The sequence below is a fragment of the Bufo gargarizans genome, chromosome 7 (genome assembly GCF_014858855.1).
Source record: "Bufo gargarizans isolate SCDJY-AF-19 chromosome 7, ASM1485885v1, whole genome shotgun sequence".
Taxonomy (NCBI): Eukaryota; Metazoa; Chordata; class Amphibia; order Anura; family Bufonidae; genus Bufo; species Bufo gargarizans.
In genome coordinates, this window is record NC_058086.1 from 137,940,491 (window position 1) to 137,961,179 (window position 20,689).

Consider the following 20,689-nt stretch of genomic DNA (forward strand, 5'->3'; position numbering starts at 1 on the left):
TATGAATCGCTGCCAAATCTGGCAGCCTGGTCTCTTGCAAAAACAAAATTTCAGCCTCAATTCGGCTGAGAAAATCAAAGGCCGCAAAACGAGCCGCATTCGACCTAATGCTGGCGACATTAATGGTCGCCAGTGTCTGCAGAGCGGGTACCGCCATACAGAGTGATTAGACGGCCTTCTTTCCAGTCTTTTCAACCCTCCTCCCCCTCCCGGGGCAGTCTTCTAGGGCAGCACGACTTCTCTTGAGGGAGACGGTGGTGTCCATCTCATTTGCCACCACCGTCTCCCTCTGCGCACCACCCCTGGCTTTCTCGGTCTCAGGGCCCAGTTTTGCCACCCCTCATGAGGACCCCGCATCCCCACCAGAGGGGGGCGTGGGGCCTGCTGAAGGCCCGCCCTCCCTCCTTCACCTCCGGTCCCCCACCTTCAACCTCCTCTTCAGAAGAAGAGGAGGCGGAGGTCTCATCCAAGAGAAACCGGTTGGAGAGCTCCAGAGGGGGTCCGGTTATGCCTTCCCTGGCTACTTTGGTCGGGCCAGGTCTTTTTTAGTACGATATTTCCATCAATTTTTTTTTTTTACTCTGTCCCACTATCCTCTGCAGCGCATTCATAGTGCGAGGACAGAGTCTCCTCGGCACATTCCATTCTTTCAATCTCCTTATTCAGCTCCCTGTCCCCTAGGGTCTCTGATGCAGGAAGGGCAGCCGTTTGAAAAGGAGCAGGCATCACCCCAGGATGGGGTTCCTCCCGCTCGCTCTCCACCCGGCGCCTCTCCCTCCGCCTCTGCCGGGACGGACCATCTTTGTTCTTCACCAACCCCTGAACTCTGCTGTCTTTGCCAGCACCCGCCTCAGCCGAAAGGGCCTCCTGACCCGCTTCTGCGTTAACTCGAGCCGCATTGACCTCAGAAAGAGGACAGCGACTGAAAGGGTGACCGAGCTCACCACACAGTTTGCACCTAATCTCCCCACAAGATACAGCTAGATGACCAGTCCCCCCACACAGCGCGCACTTCTGCACTTGGCAGCTGGTGCTAAAGTGTGAGGGGCTGCTGCACTTGTGACAAAGCTTAGGCTGCCCCCTGTAGAAAACCAAAATCCTGTCATGGCCGATAAAGGCAGATGATGGTATGTGGGAAACCATACTCCCCAGACGCTTAAGTTTAATGCTAAACGTCCAGGCGCCCGACCAAATGCCAAACTCATCCAGGTTCTTAGATGGAACCCCTGGATCTCTCCATATCTGCCCAGCCATATTTCTTCACTGCTGTAAGTCAGCTTTAAAGGGGCTAAGGGCGCTGTGGATGACAATGTTAAGGGAGCGGAGTGCTATGGAGGTCACATTCAGACCACCCTTAAAAGATGGAATTAAAAATTCTGCCCCCAGTCCCATTAAGCCACACCCTGACCCAGTTAGACCATGCCCCCTCCCACTCCACAGCCGATGGAGATTAAAAAAATGAAGGTAAAAATCCACTTTTGTCAGCTGCAGGATGAGCAAATTTTTCAAAAATTCAATTCTGCCCGTTCACCAAATTATTTGAAAAAATTTGATTTGATCCTTATTTCTTTGCAGCAAATCGTGTTAAAAAACAGCTATTTCCTGGCTGCAGAGAGCTTTTATAGTGGTGTAGAGCACTGTGCCTCGCAGTAACATGCATAGGGAGTCTGCTCTGGAAGTGAAATTATATACACTCCCTGATCACCCCCTGTCATTGATCACCCCCCTGTCATTGATCACCCCCCTGTAAGGCTCCATTCAGACGTCTGCATGTGTTTTGCGGATCCGATCCATGTATCCATGGATCTGTAAAAATCATACGGATGTCTGAATGGAGCCTTACAGGGGGGTGATCACCTCATATACACTCCCTGATCACCCCCTGTCATTGATCACCCCCCTGTCATTGATCACCCCCCTGTAAGGCTCCATTCAGACGTCCGTATGATTTTTATGGATACATGGATACATGGATCGGATCCGCAAAACACATGCGGACGTCTGAATGGAGCCTTACAGGGGGGTGATCAATGACAGGGGGGTGATCACCCATATACACTCCCTGATCACCCCCTGTCATTGATCACCCCCCTGTAAGGCTCCATTCAGACGTCCGCATGTGTTTTGCGGATCCGATCCATGTATCCATGGATCCGTAAAATCATATAGACGTCTGAATGGAGCCTTACAGGGGGGTGATCAATGACAGGGGGTGATCAGGGAGTGTATATGGGTGATCACCCCTCTGTCATTGATCACCCCCCTGTAAGGCTCCATTCAGACGTCCGCATGTGTTTTGCGGATCCGATCCATGTATCCGTGGATCCGTAAAAATCATACGGACGTCTGAATGGAGCCTTACTAGGGGGGTGATCAATGACAGGGGGGTGATCAGGGAGTCTATATGGGCGATCACCCCCCTGTCATTGATCACCCCCCTGTCATTGATCACCCCCCTGTCATTCAGACATTTTTCTGGCCCAAGTTAGCGGAAATATATATATGTTTGTTTTTTCTTACAAAGTCTCATATTCCACTAACTTGTGTCAAAAAATAAAATCTCACATGAACTCACCATACCCCTCACGGAATCCAAATGCGTAATTTTTTTTTAGACATTTATATTCCAGACTTCTTCTGACGCTTTAGGGCCCCTAAAAAGCCAGGGCAGTATAAATACCCCACATGTGACATAAATACCCCACATGTGACCCCATTTCGGAAAGAAGACACCCCAAGGTATTCGCTGAGGGGCATATTGAGTCCATAAAAGATTGAAATTTTTGTCCTAAGTTAGCGGAAAGTGAGACTTTGTGAGAAAAAAACAATAAAAATATCAATTTCCGCTAACTTATGCATAGAAAAAAAATTCTATGAACTCGCCAGGCCCCTCATTGAATACCTTGTGGTGTCTTCTTTACAAAGTGGGGTCACATGTGGGGTATTTATACTGCCCTGGCTTTTTAGGGGCCCTAAAGTGTGAGAAGAAGTCTGGGATCCAAATGTCTAAAAATGCCCTCCTAAAAGGAATTTGGGCACCTTTGCGCATCTAGCCTGCAAAAAATTGTGGCACATCTGGTATCGCCGTACTCAGGAGAAGCTGGGGAATGTGTTTTGGGGTGTCATTTTACATATACCCATGCTGGGTGAGAAAAATATCTTTGCCAAGATATTTCTCTCACCCAGCATGGGTATATGTAAAATGACACCCCAAAGCACATTCCCCAACTTCTCCTGAGTACGGCGATACCATATGTGTGACACTTTTTTGCAGCCAAGGTGGGCAAAGGAGCACATATTCCAAAGAGCACCTTTCGGATTTCGCAGGCCATTTTTTACACATTTTGATTGCAAAGTACTTCTCACACATTTGGGCCCCTAAATTGCCAGGGCAGTATAACTACCCCACAAGTGACCCCATTTTGGAAAGAAGACACCCCAAGGTATTCCGTGAGGGGCATGGCGAGTTCCTAGAATTTTTTATTTTTTGTCGCAAGTTAGTGGAATATGAGACTTTGTAAGAAAAAAAAAAATCATCATTTTCCGCTAACTTGTGACAAAAAATAAAAAATTCTAGGAACTCGCCATGCCCCTCACGGAATACCTTGGGGTTTCTTCTTTCCAAAATGGGGTCACTTGTGGCGTAGTTATACTGCCCTGGCAATTTAGGGCCCCAAATGTGTGAGAAGTAGTTTGCAATCAAAATGTGTAAAAGATGGCCTGCGAAATCCGAAAGGTGCACTTTGGAATATGTGCCCCTTTGCCCACCTTGGCTGCAAAAAAGTGTCACACATCTGGTATCGACGTACTCAGGAGAAGTTGGGGAATGTGTTTTGGGGTGTCATTTTACATATAACCATGCTGGGTGAGAGAAATATCTTGGCAAAAGACAACTTTTCAAAAAATTTTATACAAAGTTGGCATTTGACCAAGATATTTTTCTCACCCAGCATGGGTATATGTAAAATGACACCCCAAAACACATTCCCCAACTTCTCCTGAGTACGTCGATACCAGATGTGTGACACTTTTTTGCAGCCAAGGTGGGCAAAGGGGCACATATTCCAAAGTGCACCTTTCGGATTTCGCAGGCCATCTTTTACACATTTTGATTGCAAACTACTTCTCACACATTTGGGGCCCTAAATTGCCAGGGCAGTATAACTACGCCACAAGTGACCCCATTTTGGAAAGAAGAAACCCCAAGGTATTCCGTGAGGGGCATGGCGAGTTCCTAGAATTTTTTATTTTTTGTCGCAAGTTAGTGGAATATGAGACTTTGTAAGAAAAAAAAAAATCATCATTTTCCGCTAACTTGTGACAAAAAATAAAAAGTTCTAGGAACTCACTATGCCCATTAGCGAATAACTTAGGGTGTCTACTTTCTGAAATTGGGTCATTTGTGGGGGTTTTCTACTGTCTGGGCATTGTAGAATCTCAGGAAATATGACAGGTGTTCAGAAAGTCAGAGCTGCTTCAAAAAGTGGAAATTCACATTTTTGTACCATAGTTTGTAAACGCTATAACTTTTACCCAAACCATTTTTTTTTTTATCAAGGACATGTAGAACAATAAATTTAGAGAAAAATTTATATATGGATGTCGTTTTTTTTGCAAAATTTTACAGCTGAAAGTGAAAAATGTCATTTTTTTTCAAAAAAATCGTTAAATTTCGATTAATAACAAAAAAAGTAAAAATGTCAGCAGCAATGAAATACCACCAAATGAAAGCTCTATTAGTGAGAAGAAAAGGAGGTAAAATTCATTTGGGTGGTAAGTTGCATAACCGAGCAATAAACTGTGAAAGTAGTGTAGTGCAGAAGTATAAAAAGTGGCCTGGTCATTAAGGGGGTTTTAGCTAGCGGGGTTGAAGTGGTTAAGCTCCTGCTGTCTCTCTTGTGATGCTCGTGGCACAGTTTTTTTTCTGAAAACACTACCTTCTAGGTCCTGGACATGAGCTTCTCTCCTAGTTTCCTAAACTCATTTTTAAAGTCATTCCATCTCCCACTAATTTTGTCATTGGTACTAATGCGCACCATGACAGCCGAGTCTTCCCCAGACCCTCCCAGCAATGGCTATCCAATCTTTAATATGCTGAACCTGGAAGACAACACACAGTTTGGCATTCACGTCTCGGTGACAGATGACTCTGTCTGTCCACATAATATTAGAGTTCCCTACGACCAGCATCTGTCTGACCTTTGCTGCACTCCTCTTCCCATACTTCCTACAGCAGCCATCTCCCTGGTTTCTAGGAGCAATGCCCTGCTCCTGCCATGGGCTTTCATCTCTAATATCAGCCAAGCAGGCATACAGTCATGTGAAAAAATTAGGACACCCTTTGAAAGCATGTGGTTTTTTGTAACATTTTTAATAAAAGGTTATTTCATCTCCGTTTCAACAATACAGAGAGATTAAAGTAATCCAACTAAACAAAGAAAACTGAAGAAAAGTCTTTTCAAGATCTTCTGTAAATGTCATTCTACAAAAATGCCTATTCTAACTGAGGAAAAAGATAGGACACCCTCACATGTATTCCCTCTTAAATTGGCTCAGATCTCACACAGGTATATCACACCAGGTGCACATAATTAGTAGATCGTTACTCTGCATGTTGAATGAGGCTTGCCCTATTTAAACCTCAGACATTTAGTTTGGTGTGCTCCTGACTGTTGAAGTGAGAGTGAGCACCATGGTGAGAGCAAAAGAGCTGTCAGAGGACTTCAGAAAAAAGATTGTAGCAGCCTATGAGTCTGGGAAGGGATTTAAAAAGATCTCAAAAGATTTTGAAATCAGCCATTCCACTGTCCGGAAGATAGTCTACAAGTGGAGGGCTTTCAAAACAACTGCCAACATGCCCAGGACTGGTCGCCCCAGCAAGTTCACCCCAAGAGCAGACCGCAAGATGCTAAAAGAGGTCTCCAAAAACCCTAAAGTGTCATCTCGAGAACTACAGCAGGCTCTGGCTACTGTTGATGTAGAAGTACATGCCTCTACAATCAGAAAGAGACTGTACAAGTTTAACTTGCATGGGAGGTGTGCAAGGAGGAAACCTTTGCTTTCCAAGAGAAACATCGAGGCCAGACTGACATTTGCCAGAGATAAAGTTGACAAAGACCAGGACTTCTGGAATAATGTTCTTTGGACAGATGAGTCCAAAATTGAATTATTTGGACACAACAGCAGAGGACATGTTTGGCGTAAACCAAACACAGCATTCCAAGAAAAGAACCTCATACCAACTGTGAAGCATGGAGGTGGAAGTGTCATGGTTTGGGGCTGCTTTGCTGCAGCAGGACCTGGTCAGCTCACCATCATAGAATCCACGATGAATTCTACTGTGTATCAGAAGGTGCTTGAAGAACATGTGAGACCATGAGTTAGAAAATTAAAGCTGAAGCGGAACTGGACCATGCAACATGACAATGACCCAAAACATACTAGTAAATCAACCAAAGATTGGCTGAAAAAGAAGAAATGGAGAGTCCTGGAATGGCCAAGTCAAAGTCCAGATTTGAATCCCATTGAGATGCTGTGGGGTGACTTGAAAAGGGCTGTACGTGCAAGAAACCCCTCAAACATCTCACAGCTGAAAAAGTTCTGCATTGAGGAGTGGGGTAAAATTTCCTCAGACCGATGTCGAAGACTGGTAGATGGCTACAAGAACCGTCTCACTGCAGTTATTTCAGCCAAAGGAGGTAACACTCGCTATTAGGGGCAAGGGTGTCCTATCTTTTTCCTCAGTTAGAATAGGCATTTTTGTAGAATGACATTTACAGAAGATCTTGAAAAGACTTTTCTTCAGTTTTCTTTGTTTAGTTGGATTACTTTAATCTCTCTGTATTGTTGAAACGGAGATGAAATAACCTTTTATTAAAAATGTTACAAAAAACCACATGCTTTCAAAGGGTGTCCTAATTTTTTCACATGACTGTATTTACTTACGCGTTCCAGCTCAGGACTATCCTCCCTGGCACTTTTCCCTCTACCCCTTCTTGTAACATAAACCCAACTGCTGACCTCAGAGTCCTGATCTTGCCCTCTTCCACCTACCTCCATTTCAATGACACCAGCCAGTGCCTGAACAGTGAGGTCTAAGCCTCTCTGGGTTTGCAATGCTTCTACATGTTGCAAATCTACACACTTAGATCCAGAACCTGGGCTTCCATATATACACAACATGCTTGCATCTGGTGCAAATGTATTCACTCTCAGATGGCTCTTCAAGGCATGTGCATATTGCACAGGGCACACACTTAGCACATGTTTAACTCAGGATGAACAGTAAAGAGAAAAAAATAAATAAACTGTAAATATAAATTTAAATTTACACCCCTGACTACTAATCTTGCTAGAATCAAGCAACTATGCACAAAGAAACTCAATCAAACCTTGGTTCCTATGTCCTTGTGTTGAACTATGGCCTTGTGTTAAACTTTACACTTATCTGTAATTTTGAACACTTTTCTGTAATTTTGCAGTACTCAGCAAATCATCGCTGCACTTGCAAACCCTACTCTATTTAATACATTTCTCTATGCCAGTGGGCTTCTACCACACCTATTTCACAGACTGCTTTGATTAGTTGGTACATAAAGCTGGGCTTGCTCTTCCTCTCAGTGGATGCTCGGTTGCACAGAGGTAACAAGTAGCAGCACAGTATATGTGCACGGTCTGCTCTCCTGAGTGTAGATAAGCACTGGCATAGAGATAGGTATTAAAGAGAGTAGATTCCTAACTGACTGAGATCACCTTGCTGTGGTAGGCAGGCACAGATGTGTTTTGATCAAAATATATTGGCCAAGAATCTCATACTTTATCACCTCTGAATGAGGTTTTAGTCTGTATATATGTAGTCTTTGGAAGTATTATATGGGTTCAGTTATTTTCAGTGATTTCTCTACTTAAACCAATTAAGGACCTCCACCGTACATGTACGGTGCTGGTGGACATGACTTAACCTCCTCAGGACCGCCCCACGCAGGGATGCGTCTTTGAGGCGGCCCTGTAATTCCTCCTGGACGCGCCGGTGCGTCATCTCGCGAGACGCGAGATTTCGGTCAGAGCCGGTCCGCGCATGCGCATTGCGGGCCGGCAAAAGTTAAAGGACTATTTCGTCACCAGCCTGCCAGCCAATGATCATCGCTGGCAGGCTGGTGAATTTCAAAAAAACTAATCACAAGCCATATAACACCTTATATTTATAAATATAAGGTGTTAAATGGCTGCTGTGCTCCTCTGCTGGTTCTTTTCGTCGGTTGGTTCCAGCAGAGGAACACAGTTCACAGTGAGTACACCAAACAGCACACTTAGCCCCCAGATCACCCCCCAACACCCCAATTAACCCCTTGATCGCCCCTGTCAATCACCTAGTGAAAGGGAAAAAAGTGATATTTTTTTTCTCACTAGTATTGACGGTTAGGTTTAGGATAGTTTAGGCCCCTTTGTTAGGCAGTTAGCGTTGGTTAGCGACCATGGTTTTTCTTGGGTAGTCTCAGGGAATACCCCCTAAATTTAGTAGTCCAAATGGCAAATAAGCGGTAATCTTCTGAAGAGGCCTACAGGCTTCTGACCCAGTCGGATGAGGAATGGGAACCCTCATCTGACAAATCCAGCGGGTCAGAATATGAACCTGTAGAAAGCAGTGGCAGTCTGACCCAAAGTTCAGACGAGGAGCTTGAGATCCCTGATACCCCCAGGCGTACCCGGCCCCGTGTTGCTAGACCACAGGTTGCGCAGGATCCGCTTCAAGGGCAGCAGAGTGGGGCTGGCGGTGTCGGATTATGTGGTGAGGCATACACCAGCAGCGCGGCCCATCCTGGACCTATTACCAGCACTGCCGTACAACATGGTGAAGTGGCGAGCACCAGAAGGGCAGTTGAAGCTGGTATGGTGGCACGTGCATTAGTTCCCCCGTTACAGCCACCGCACAGACAGGCCCGTAGAGCCCCTAGAGTCCCTGAGGTGCTGTCAAACCCTGATTGGCAGCCCCCAACTTCAGCCGCACCAGTAGTTCCCCCTTTCACCGCCCAGTCTGTAGACATTTCCCCAATGTCGTTGCTGGTACCTCAACCCAACCGTCACCCCGAAAAAGATGTGCCCTGACCACCCTGCCCTATGCCTAGGGGAGTGTTTTCCGGAAGTACCACACACAGGTACACTTAGCATAGGGATTGCATCTCACAGGACAGGCACACAGGGCTATTAGGGCCCATTCACACAGAGCTGCTGCAAACTTCTCCTTTCACCTGGGACAAAGTGCATAATGTACTTCGCCACATCTCTGGGCGATTTGTGCTTTGCACATTGTCCCATGGGGAAGGTGAGGTTTGTCGTATAAAAGTTAAAAAAAATAATCACCAGTAAGCAAAAAAGTTAATGTTCTGTTTCCAAAGTTCATAAAAGTTAATGTTCTGTTCAAATGTTATCATAAAGTTCATGTTAATAAATTTATTGCCTGTTTTTTTTTTTTTTTTTTTTTACCTTCTAGGTGGACCAACCAATCGACCAGCTGCAGCACTGATGTGCATTCTGACAGAAGCATTGCGCTGCTGTCAGATTACACAAAAGTCGGTGTATGCGGCGCTGCAAGATGAGATTTCTCCTCTGCACTAAAAAAGATATGTTTGCCGATGCTTATGAGCTGAGGGGGCGGTGGTGTTCTACTAGTCAGACGCTATGGCTTTAGTGCATGACGCATCCGCCGAGTACGCCAAATCAGAGTTGGATATCTTTCAAATACCGCCTACACAAACAAGCATTGAAAAATCGCTTTATGTAGGGGTGCAGCCAATCGCAGCAATCACTGACAATGCCCCTTTGGAATTCTACATCACGGGCAGCGGTGAATATTATTGCGACCTTAATAACACATTGTTACACGTCGCTTGCAAAATCGTTAGTCCTGATAACACACCCATACCAGAAGGATCCCGCGTTGCACCCTATAGCGAGTCTTTTTAATCAACTGAATATAACGCTTGGCGACGCGTTGATTTCAAGAAGCGACAACCTTTATACGCACGGCCGGCTCCAGGTTCATGTGGGCCCTTGGGCGATAAATCCCAGTGGGCCCCCATGAGGCATTTTTTTACATTGACATGTCCCCCTGTGGCTCCCACACGGTATAATGACCCCCAGTGGCCCCTAAACAGTATAATGACTACTAGTGGCCCTTCACACAGTATAATGACTACTAGTGGCCCTTCACACAGTATAATGAACCCCCAATTTCCCCCCCCACTGTATTATGACCACCTGTGGCCCTGCATTCAGAATAATAACCCCCAGTCGCCCCCATTCAGAGCAATGACCCCCAGTAGCCCCCACACTAGGGGAATACTGTATGGAGGGGGCTCTGGGGGTCATTATACTAAATGGGGGACACTGGGGGTCATTACACTATGTAAAGGGCCCTCACAGTATAATGACCCCACAGTGATCCTCCATTCAGAATAATGACCCCCAGTCGCCCCCACACTGGGGGTTATACTGTATGGAGGGGGCACGAGGGGTTATATTTAATGGGGGCTCTGGTGGTCATTATGCTAAATGGAGGGTCAATGGGGATCATTATATTAAATGGGGGGCACTGGGAGTCATTATACTGTGTAAGGGGCCCTCACAGTGTGATGAATGACCCCCAGTGGCCCCCTCACATACCTATCATTGCTGGAGAGCAGGGAGCCGGCGGTCCTGTCATTCACTAACCGCAGCTCCCTGCGCTCCTTCTCTCCGGCGGCCCGCTGCAGCAGTGAGCCAGGCCTGGAGGAGAGAAGGAGATGTGCAGTGATGTAGCTAGAACTGATTGGGCCCCACAGCAAATTTTAGTACGTTTAGTAGTTTTTCCTATCGGTTTGATGTATACAAATGTGCAGCACTCCACATTTTTGTATCCTGCAGAGTCAAGTAAAAAATGCATACGTTAACGTATATGTTTTTTTTACAATGGAACTGTATGGTGAACGGACGCCACTGTACGGCATCAGTCTGAGGCATCTGTTAACGCATAAATTTTTGGTATACATTAAATGGATAGCACAAATGGGATGTGAACCCAGCCCTAGTGTCAGAATAAGCCCCAGTACACAGCGGAGCAGCGTGGCGGAGAGGAGAGGCCGCCATATACTGACAGAGCGCTACCTGGTCCTGGTGGTCAGGGATGAGGACTGTGCTTCCCAAGGATCATTTTATTTTCTACAGGGAAATACAGGGCACAGTATAATTCACTAGAATCTATATAATATAGATATTAGCCCTACCCCTAAATAATAATACAATTAGGGGGTCATTTATTATATAGAAATACGTCTATATTAAGCGTATTTCTGACACAGATTGTGGCACAAAGGTCCTTAGCACCGCAATCTGTATCTTTTCCCACTCATGCCAGGTCTAAAACAAAGTGGTGTGGGCATGGAAGGGGATACAGTTATGGCCATGCAGTTATTGGATACCACCGCCATATAGTGATAACACCGCCATACAATGATAAAACCACCATACAGTGATCGGATAAAAGGGTATAAGAGGGCACAGTACAGGGAATGACTATGGGCACTGCACAGGGTGTGGTAAGAGGGCACAATGCAGGGTATAAAGGGGCACAGTACGGGGTGGGGGGCACAGTCACATGACCCTGTGACGTTAGAAGGTCCTTATGGTGAATGCTGTTCAGATGCCACCATAATGAAAGGCAGAGGAGTGAGACAGGGGCCCTGGATGGACAGGAGGGGTGGACACAGCAAGTAGGTGGAAGGGGCTCTGAGGGGGATTCATACAAGAAGTAGGGGCAGGAGGTCTGTGCAGGGCAGCAATAGGAGATAGGAGGGTGGGACAGGAGCTCTGGATACATGAGGGAGGAAAGGAGACAGCAAGTGCTCCATGAGGATGAGATAGGATAGGCTATGGGGGGGGGCAGATGTGGGGGGGGCAGGTATCATGGAGGCAAACTGCTTAATGAAACAGTAATACAACTAAATAGAATGAAGCAGAAGCAGATCGAAGAAGTCCCCCCCTTCTGTCCCACAGACAAGAGACAGTCACAGTGCAGACTCACTCACAGACTGTCTTCACACTTCTCTGCTCCAGCTCCAGCCCTGCGGTCTCTCTCCTCAGGCAGCATGTGTCCTGTGTAGAGGGGGCGTGTTCTGAGTCTCTGCAGCTCAGAGGGCCCACCAAAGGGGTACTGCGTAAGTGAAATGACAGCAGTGAGAGCTCCCATCTGGATTGATGGAAGTGCTCATAGCAGCTCAGTGGGCCCCCCCAGGAGCATTGGGCCCCGGCACTTGCCCGGGGATGCCGAGTTATGACGCCGGCCCTGTTTATACGTATAGAGCATATATAGAGTCCCTAATAAATTATAATTCATAAACTTTAGCGTCCCAATTTACAGACGGTTTATTCTATAAAGACACAGCGGGACATCATGATGACAGGGTTCTCGACGGGCGTAATGACGGCTTCAGCAAGAGAGCAAAGTATTCAGCCCGATCTAGAAGTGAGGAATTAATGGGCCCCATTTACGCCGATATATTTAATCAACCGAAGTTAATACTGAACGGTTTAGATCTAAAGATAAAATTAACCAGAAACAAAGACACTTTCTGCCTTATGTCGGCCGAGGCGTCCCATTTTTACTTCCAAATACAGCACGCTTCCCTGTTTGTCAAAACAGTACAAGTATCGCCCGCTGTAAGAATCGGTCACAGTCGTGCTCTGTTAACAGCTAACGCAAAGTACTCAATCGATCGGGCGTCGCTTAAAGTGTATAGCGTACCCGCCGGTACTCGCATATCTAACCACGAGAATCTTTGCCTCGGAAACCTACCAAAAACAGTAATACTAGCGTTTGTGGATAACGAATCATTTTCCGGGAGTTACCAAAGAAATCCTTTGTACTTCAACCACTATAATGTGAATTATGCAGCCTTATATTTGGATGGTCAACAGATACCGGCAAAACCTTTTCAACCTAACTTCCAAGACGAATCAGCTGTTTGTGAATATATGTCCCTAGTACATATTTCGGGGAAACACAAGGCCGACAACCCTTTATCAGTCGATCGGCACAAGTTTTTGAACGGTTACACTTTGTTATCTTTTGATTTATCGCCGGATCAAGAGCCCGGCGGTCATTTCTCTCTAGTAAAAACTGGCAATCTGCGAGCTGAAATTAGATTTGCCGAACCGATTGCGAACACAATTAATATGATTGTATATTCAGTTCATGAAAATATTATTGAAATAAATAATCGGCGGGAGGTATTATATGATTTTCAATAAACATGAATAATTATGAAATTGCCTGTGTTATTAAAGCTGATATTAACGCCAGGCGCATTTTTAAAGGTGTATTCCCGTGTGATTTATTACCGAGGGGTAAAATCATCGACAGGCCCGCGGCATACATTGTAAATACGGATAATTCGTATCAGCGGGGGAAGCATTAGATTTTAATTATATTATACCAGAATAATATATCTATTTTTTTTGATAGTTATGGTTTATCCCCCTCAAATGAAATATTTCCTGGCGACTTTATGTAGATTTTATATAAAAATTCTAAGACTATAAGATATCAAAACAGACAAATACAAGACGCCATTAGTACCGTCTGCGGCCATTACTGTATCTATATCTTACAATGTCTCGCTAAAGGAATATCTTTTGAAAATGTTTTAAAAATGTTCACTAACGATTTTAGAAAAAATTACCGCATTGTGCGATCATGTATATGATGATATAATTACAATCAAACGTGTCTGTCCCTACGGGAATGTTGCAAATAAGGAAAATTAATAAATCTTTTTAACCAAATTATATTTGTCATTGTTTTATTTTTAATACTATTACATTAAATTAATATCGGGCACTATAAATTTTAATATCAAACACTATAAATTTAATATCAAGCACTATAAATTTTAATAGCTAGCACTATAAATTTAATATCAAACAATATAAATTTTAATATCAAGCACTATAAATTTTAATAGCAAACAATATAAATTTTAATAGCTAGCACTATAAATTTAATATCAAACAATATAATTTTTAATATCAAACACTATACATTTTAATAGTTAGCACTATAAATTTAATAGCAAACAATATAAATTTAAATAGCAAACACTATACATTTTAATAGCTAGCATTAAAAATGTAATATCAAACGATATAAATTTTAATATCAAGCACTATAAATTTAATATCAAGCGATATAAACCTAATATCACGCGATATAAACTTAATAGGGGCGGGGGTAGCTGTATAAAAAGGGGCGTGGTACCTGTCACTTTGACGAAACATATACCCTCTTACTACTTGTGTGCACATGCCTACACGTACTGAATGACGGGTCTGCCCCCTTCAACTTCTGGATCTCCAAATTGGGCACATGGCCTGAGCTTGCCCTTTACTCCTTGGAGGTGCTGGCCTACCCTGCAGCCAGTGTATTATTTGAACGTGTGTTTAGCACGGCAGGGGGCATCATCACAGACAAGGGCAGCCACATGTCCACAGCCAATGTGGACAAGCTCACGCTCATTAAAAGGAACCAGGCATTGATCCCTCAAGACTTGTCCGTACCTTGTGCAGAATAGACATGTATACCGGCACTAAGCAGCCATTGTTATACTGCAGCCAATGTTTGTATTTTGGATATTTCACTTTTGGAGTGTACCTTAATTTAACAAAATTAAATTAAAAGCAAAAACCTGTGTTGGCTATCTCGTCCTCCTCCACTGCCGCTTCCACCTACTCCGCTACGTGCCTCCTCAAACTCCTACTCCATATGGAACGCCACCTCATAAATCTATTTTTTATTTTTGTACGTGTTTTATTTTAGACATTTTCGGGTGAAATTAACACATTTTTGGGTGTATAGTATCACTGCTATACCTAGTAGACAGGTTAAACAAACAAAACAAAAAAAATTGTCATTTACTTTTTCGGGTTAAATTAACCAATTTTTGGGTGTATAGTACCACTGCTATACCTAGTAGGCCAGTTCAAAAAACATAAATTGTCGTTTACATTTTAGGGTGAAATTCACCCATTTTGGTGTGTATAGTACCACTGCTATACCTAGTGGACCGGTAAAAATAAAAATTGTCAGTTACATTTTATGGTGAAATTAATAACTTTTTGGGTGTAATACACCCCTCCTCTACCTAGTTGACAGCTTAATAAATTTCAATAATTTTTCTGTTACATTCTTGGGTTGACATTATACAATTTTAGATGTGAATAAACACCTGCTATGCATAGGTGACAGGGAATACAATTTTATTAATTATTCAGTAATTAATGCGCGCCACATCCTTTCATTCAGTGCTTAAACTTTGAAAAGTTGTCAAACTTTTATGCTTTAATATTTCCCCCATATTTCAACTCAAATTTTAAATTTGGAAAAATGAATCGTCCCTTGGATGTGGTCTCTCTTTCTCCGCTCCCTCTCTGGCATGGAACCCTGATTTCCCGCCACCCATGATCACCATGGTAGGCGCATAAAAGAACATCGAAAGTTGATAGAGCAGATATCAAATTGGATCGTGAACATCACGGGGAAGTGCGACATGGTGGGGCAGTAAGTGTGCACACGCCTTCACGAACTGACTGACAGGGGTCAGCCCCTGCAACTTCTGGGTCTCCAAATTGGGCACATGGCCTGAGCTTGCCCTTTACCCCTTGGAGGTGCTGGCCTGCCCTGCAGCCAGTGTATTGTCTGAACGTGTGTTTATCATGACTGGAGGGGGTTATCACAGGTTATATTTCCCAATGTTTTGGGGTGTACCCCAATAAAAAAAAAAAAATGTAAAACCAAAAACCAGTGTAGGCTACCTCCTCTTCCACCGACGCTTCCACCTACACTGCCACATCCACTGCCTCTTCAACCTCCTACTCAATATGGACCTGGTCCTCCTAGATCAAGATTATTACTTTTTATTTTTACGTATTTTTTGTTATTTTTAAGTCATTTCCCTATCCACATTTGTTTGCAGAGCACTTTATTATTATTTATTATTAACCACTTAAGGACCACAGGCTTATACCCCCCTAGTGACCAGGCCCTTTTTTACAAATCGGCACTCCACAACTTTAGCGGTTTATTGCTCGGTCATGCAACTTACCACCGAAATTAATTTTACCTCCTTTTCTTCTCACTAAAAGAGCTTTCATTTGGTGGTATTTCATTGCTGCTGACATTTTTACTTTTTTTGTTATTAATCAAAATTTACAGATTTTTTGGTAAAAAAATGACATTTTTCACTTTCAGTTGTAATTTTTTATTTTATTACATCTATATATAATTTTTTTTCTAAATTTATTGTTCACATGTCTTTGATTAAAAAAATGTTTGGGTAAAAAAAATGGTTTGGGTAAAAGCTATAGCGTTTACAAACTATGGTACAAAAATGTGAATTTCCGCTTTTTGAAGCAGCTCTGACTTTCTGAGCACCTGTCATGTTTCCTGAGGTTCTACAATGCCCAGACAGTAGAAAATTCCCACAAATAACCCCATTTCGGAAAGTAGACACCCTAAGGTATTCACTGATGGGCAAAGTGAGTTCATAGAACTTTTTATTTTTTGTCACAAGTTAGCGGAAAATGATGATTTTTTTTAATTTTGTTTTTTTCCTTACAAAGGCTCATATTCCACTAACTTGTGACAAAAAATAAAAACTTCCATGAACTCACTATGCCCATCATGAAATACCTTGGGGTGTCTTCTTTGCAAAATGGGGTCACCTGTGGGGTAGTTATACTGCCCTGGCATTCTAGGGGCCCTAATGTGTGGTAAGTAGTTTGAAATCAAAATGTGTAAAAAATGACCTGTGAAATCCTAAAGGTGCTCTTTGGAATGTGGGCCCCTTTGCCCACCTAGGCTGCAAAAAAAGTGTCACACATCTGGTATCGCCGTACTCAGGAGAAGTTGGGTAATGTGTTTTGGGGTGTCATTTTACATATACCCATGCTGGGTGAGATAAATATCTCGGTCAAATGCCAACTTTGTATAAAAAAATTGGAAAAGTTGTCTTTTGACGAGATTCTATTCATTCCATAGCGCTGTACATGTGATAAGGGGTGCAAATACATAGTACAGACAATTGTACTAATCATAAACAAGATGAGTTACAAACTGGTACAGAAGGAGAGAGGGCCCTGCCCATGAGGGCTTGCAATCTACATGGTATGGGAGAAGGACACAGTAGGTGCGGGTTAAGTTGGTCATGGCGGTATAGAGGCAGCAGGGTCACTGGTTGTAGGTTTCTCTGAAGAGGTGGGTTTTCAGGTTTCTTTTGAAGGATTCCACTGTGGGTGAGTGTCTGATATGTTGGGGTAGCGAGTTCCAGATTATGGGGGATGCACGGGAAAAATCTTGGAGTCGATTGTGGGAAGATGTGATAAGAGGAGAGGGGAGAAGGAGGTCTTGTGAGGATTGGAGAGTGCGTCTGGGGATGTATCGGGAAAGTAGCTCAGAGATGTAGGGAGGGGACAGGTTATGGATGGCCTTGTATGTATTTGTTAGTACTTTGAAGTGAATTCGTTGGGCAGTGGGGAGCCATTGAAGGAATTGGCAGAGGGGAGAGGCAGAGGAGTAATAGAGTGAGAGGTGGATTAGTCTGGCAGCAGAGTTAAGGATAGATTGGAGGGGTGCGAGAGTGCTAGATGGAAGGCCACAGAGGAGATGTTTCAGTAGTCTAGGCAGGAGATAATGAGGGCATGTACAAGCATTTTTGCAGATTAAAAGTTATGGAAAGCACGGATGCGGGAGATGTTTTTGAGTTGAAGGCCGCAGGTGGTGGAAAGGGCTTGGATGTGCGGTCGGAAAGAAAGGGCAGAATCCAAGGTCACTCCAAGGCAACGGGCTTTGTTGACCGGGAAGAGTGTGCAGCCATTGATCATGATAGATAGGTCTGTTGGGGGGGTTGAACAAGATGGGGGAAAGATTATGAATTCTGTCTTATTCATGTTAAGTTTTAGAAAGCGAGAGGCGAAGAAGGATGATATAGAAGATAGACATTGTGGGATTCTTGATACTAAGGTGGTGATGTCTGGACCAGAGAGGTAGATTTGTGTGTCGTCAGCGTAGGAATGATACTGAAAGCCATGGGACTCTATGAGCTGTCCCAGGCCAAAAGTGTAGATAGAGAAGAGCAGGGGTCCTAAGACAGAGCCTTGCGGGACACCAACAGAGAGGGAATGAGACGAGGAGGTGGTGCGAGAGTGGGAGACGCTAAACGTCCGGTCTGTGAGGTATGATGTGATCCAGGAGAGGGCCAGGTCAGTAATGCCAAGACATGAGAGAGTTTGCAACAGAAGGGAGTGGTCAACAGTGTCAAAGGCAGAGGACAGGTCAAGGAGAAGGAGGACAGAGTATTGTTTCTTGGTTTTGGCTGTCAGTAGGTCATTGGTGACTTTGGTAAGGGCAGTCTCGGTTGAGTGGTGGGGTCGGAAGCAAGATTGTAGGCGGTCAAAGAGGGAGCAGGAGGAGAGGTGGGAGGACAGTTCTGAATGGACATGTTGTTCAAGTAGCTTTGAGGCATATGGAAGAAGTGATATGGGGCGATAACTGGACAAGGAAGATGGGTCAAGTGAAAGCTTTTTGAGGATGGATGTAATGGTAGCATGTTTAAAAGCAGAGGGGAATACACCAGAGTTTAGCGATATGTTGAAGAGATGAGTTAGGGCTGGGATAAATACTGTGATGAGGTTAGGGATGAGGCAGGATGGGATTGGGTCAAGTGTACATGTGGTCAGATGAGATTTGGAGAGTAGAGTGGTTAGTTTTCCTTCTGTAATGGTGGAGAAGCGGGTTTTGGGAGAAGAGGACTGTGCAGTTGTGTAGATACACTGTAGAGGGTCTGTGGGGACTGTGTAGTAAAGCTTTCTCTGATGTTGACTATCTTTTGTTTGAAATATTTTGCAAAGTCCTCAGCTGAGAAGAGAGGAGAGGGTGGGGGTGCTGGGGGACGGAGAAGAGAGTTAAAAGTGCTAAAAAGTTGTTTAGGGCTGTGTGACAGGGAAGATATGAGAGATAAGAAGTAGGCCTGTTTTGCATCAGCGAGTGAGGATTTGAATATGAGGAGGGATTGCTTGTATGCGTTGAAATGATCTTTAGAATGGGATTTCTTCCATCGCTGCACTTGCCATGCTCTTAACCACATTTTGACGCCATTTGCAGCACTTTCCATGAATTTTTACAGCCATTTTAGTGCTCAAAAGTTCGGGTCCTCATTGACTTCAATAGGGTTCGGGTTTGGGGTCAATTCCGGGTTAAGTTCGGGTGCCGAACTCAAACTTTTTTCCGAAGTTCGTCCGAACCCGTCGAACCCGAACATACAGGTGTCCGCTCAACTCTAGTCACCACATCTAACCCTACAGTATAACGGGTTCTCCAACTCTGCAATTATATACCATAACCTTGCATATGTGTGTATACTGTGTATCTAAAAACTGAAAATGCACTTTTGGAAGGGACTGGAGTATTTGGGCAGGTTTACAGTTTTTAGGCTTTTTTTCTTTAAATAAGTTTCCATCATAGTGTTAGCCTATATATCTGGAAAATCAGCTTTGGCAGCGACTGGAGTATAAGAGCAGAATTTTATCCTTTTTAAATTAAATGCATTCAGTGTAACTGCACAATGCAAGGCACAATTTATGATATTCTTATCTTAAAAATATCCTTTTAATCCAGAAAATGTCTAAAACTTCATAGCATGAATTTAAAGTATATTTCTTATTCTTTGCTGTAAATTGAATGAGTTCTGGCGTGGGCCAGCCATACACCCATGTATACAGTGCACACATATATACTGTATATATACACACACAAAATGAAAATATATATATATTGGAGGGCACTATACTATCTGGAGTTGCACAGAGTATACAGATGCATTTATTTGTAAAAATAAAATATTTTTATTACTAAAATAAGGATACAGGATACATAATAAGGATACAGATAAAATGAGCAAAACAAATGAGTCAAATCTATCTTGTTTTACTTTCCCTTTTTTAACTTGATAATTTTTCTCTTTTTTTTTATTAGAAAAAAAATTAAACTTTTTTCCCCAATAATCCCTGAAAGAGATAAAGATACTTTTCAGTATACAGTACTCCTGTCATTTCATTCCACATGTCCTCTACCATGAGTTTGTATTTGGCAGAAGGGGACAGTAAACAATAGGCTTTTTAATTTGCTCATTAACAAACCTATTGTTTCTGCTCCCCTTTCCCCACATACACACTCAAACAGAAATGACAGGAGTACACATGAATGCTATGGAATTGCAGTTGTGACATTTGATGTACTGTAGTCATATGTGAACTGGCTAACTGTCTATCCACCTATCAGTGATATCAATACGGCACAATAGTGATTGCTATTCCTCTGCTCGGTGCAGAAGTCACTATAGGATTTAAAATATTGCACACTTACAGCATAATAGATATTGTATCTATAAAGTTAGTAAGAGGACAAGCACTCCACCCCTCCTCCTCTATATAGAACCTCCTCCCTGGCACAGACTTCATACACCGGGTCCCGGCTCCATCTGACAGCCGCTGCTCTCTCTAGTGATTGGAACCCAGCGCTTTGGCAATGAAAGAAGAACAGCCACTCAGCGGGCACCTCCATTCTCTGAGGGTCGGATCACCACCAGATATTTAGGTCATAGCC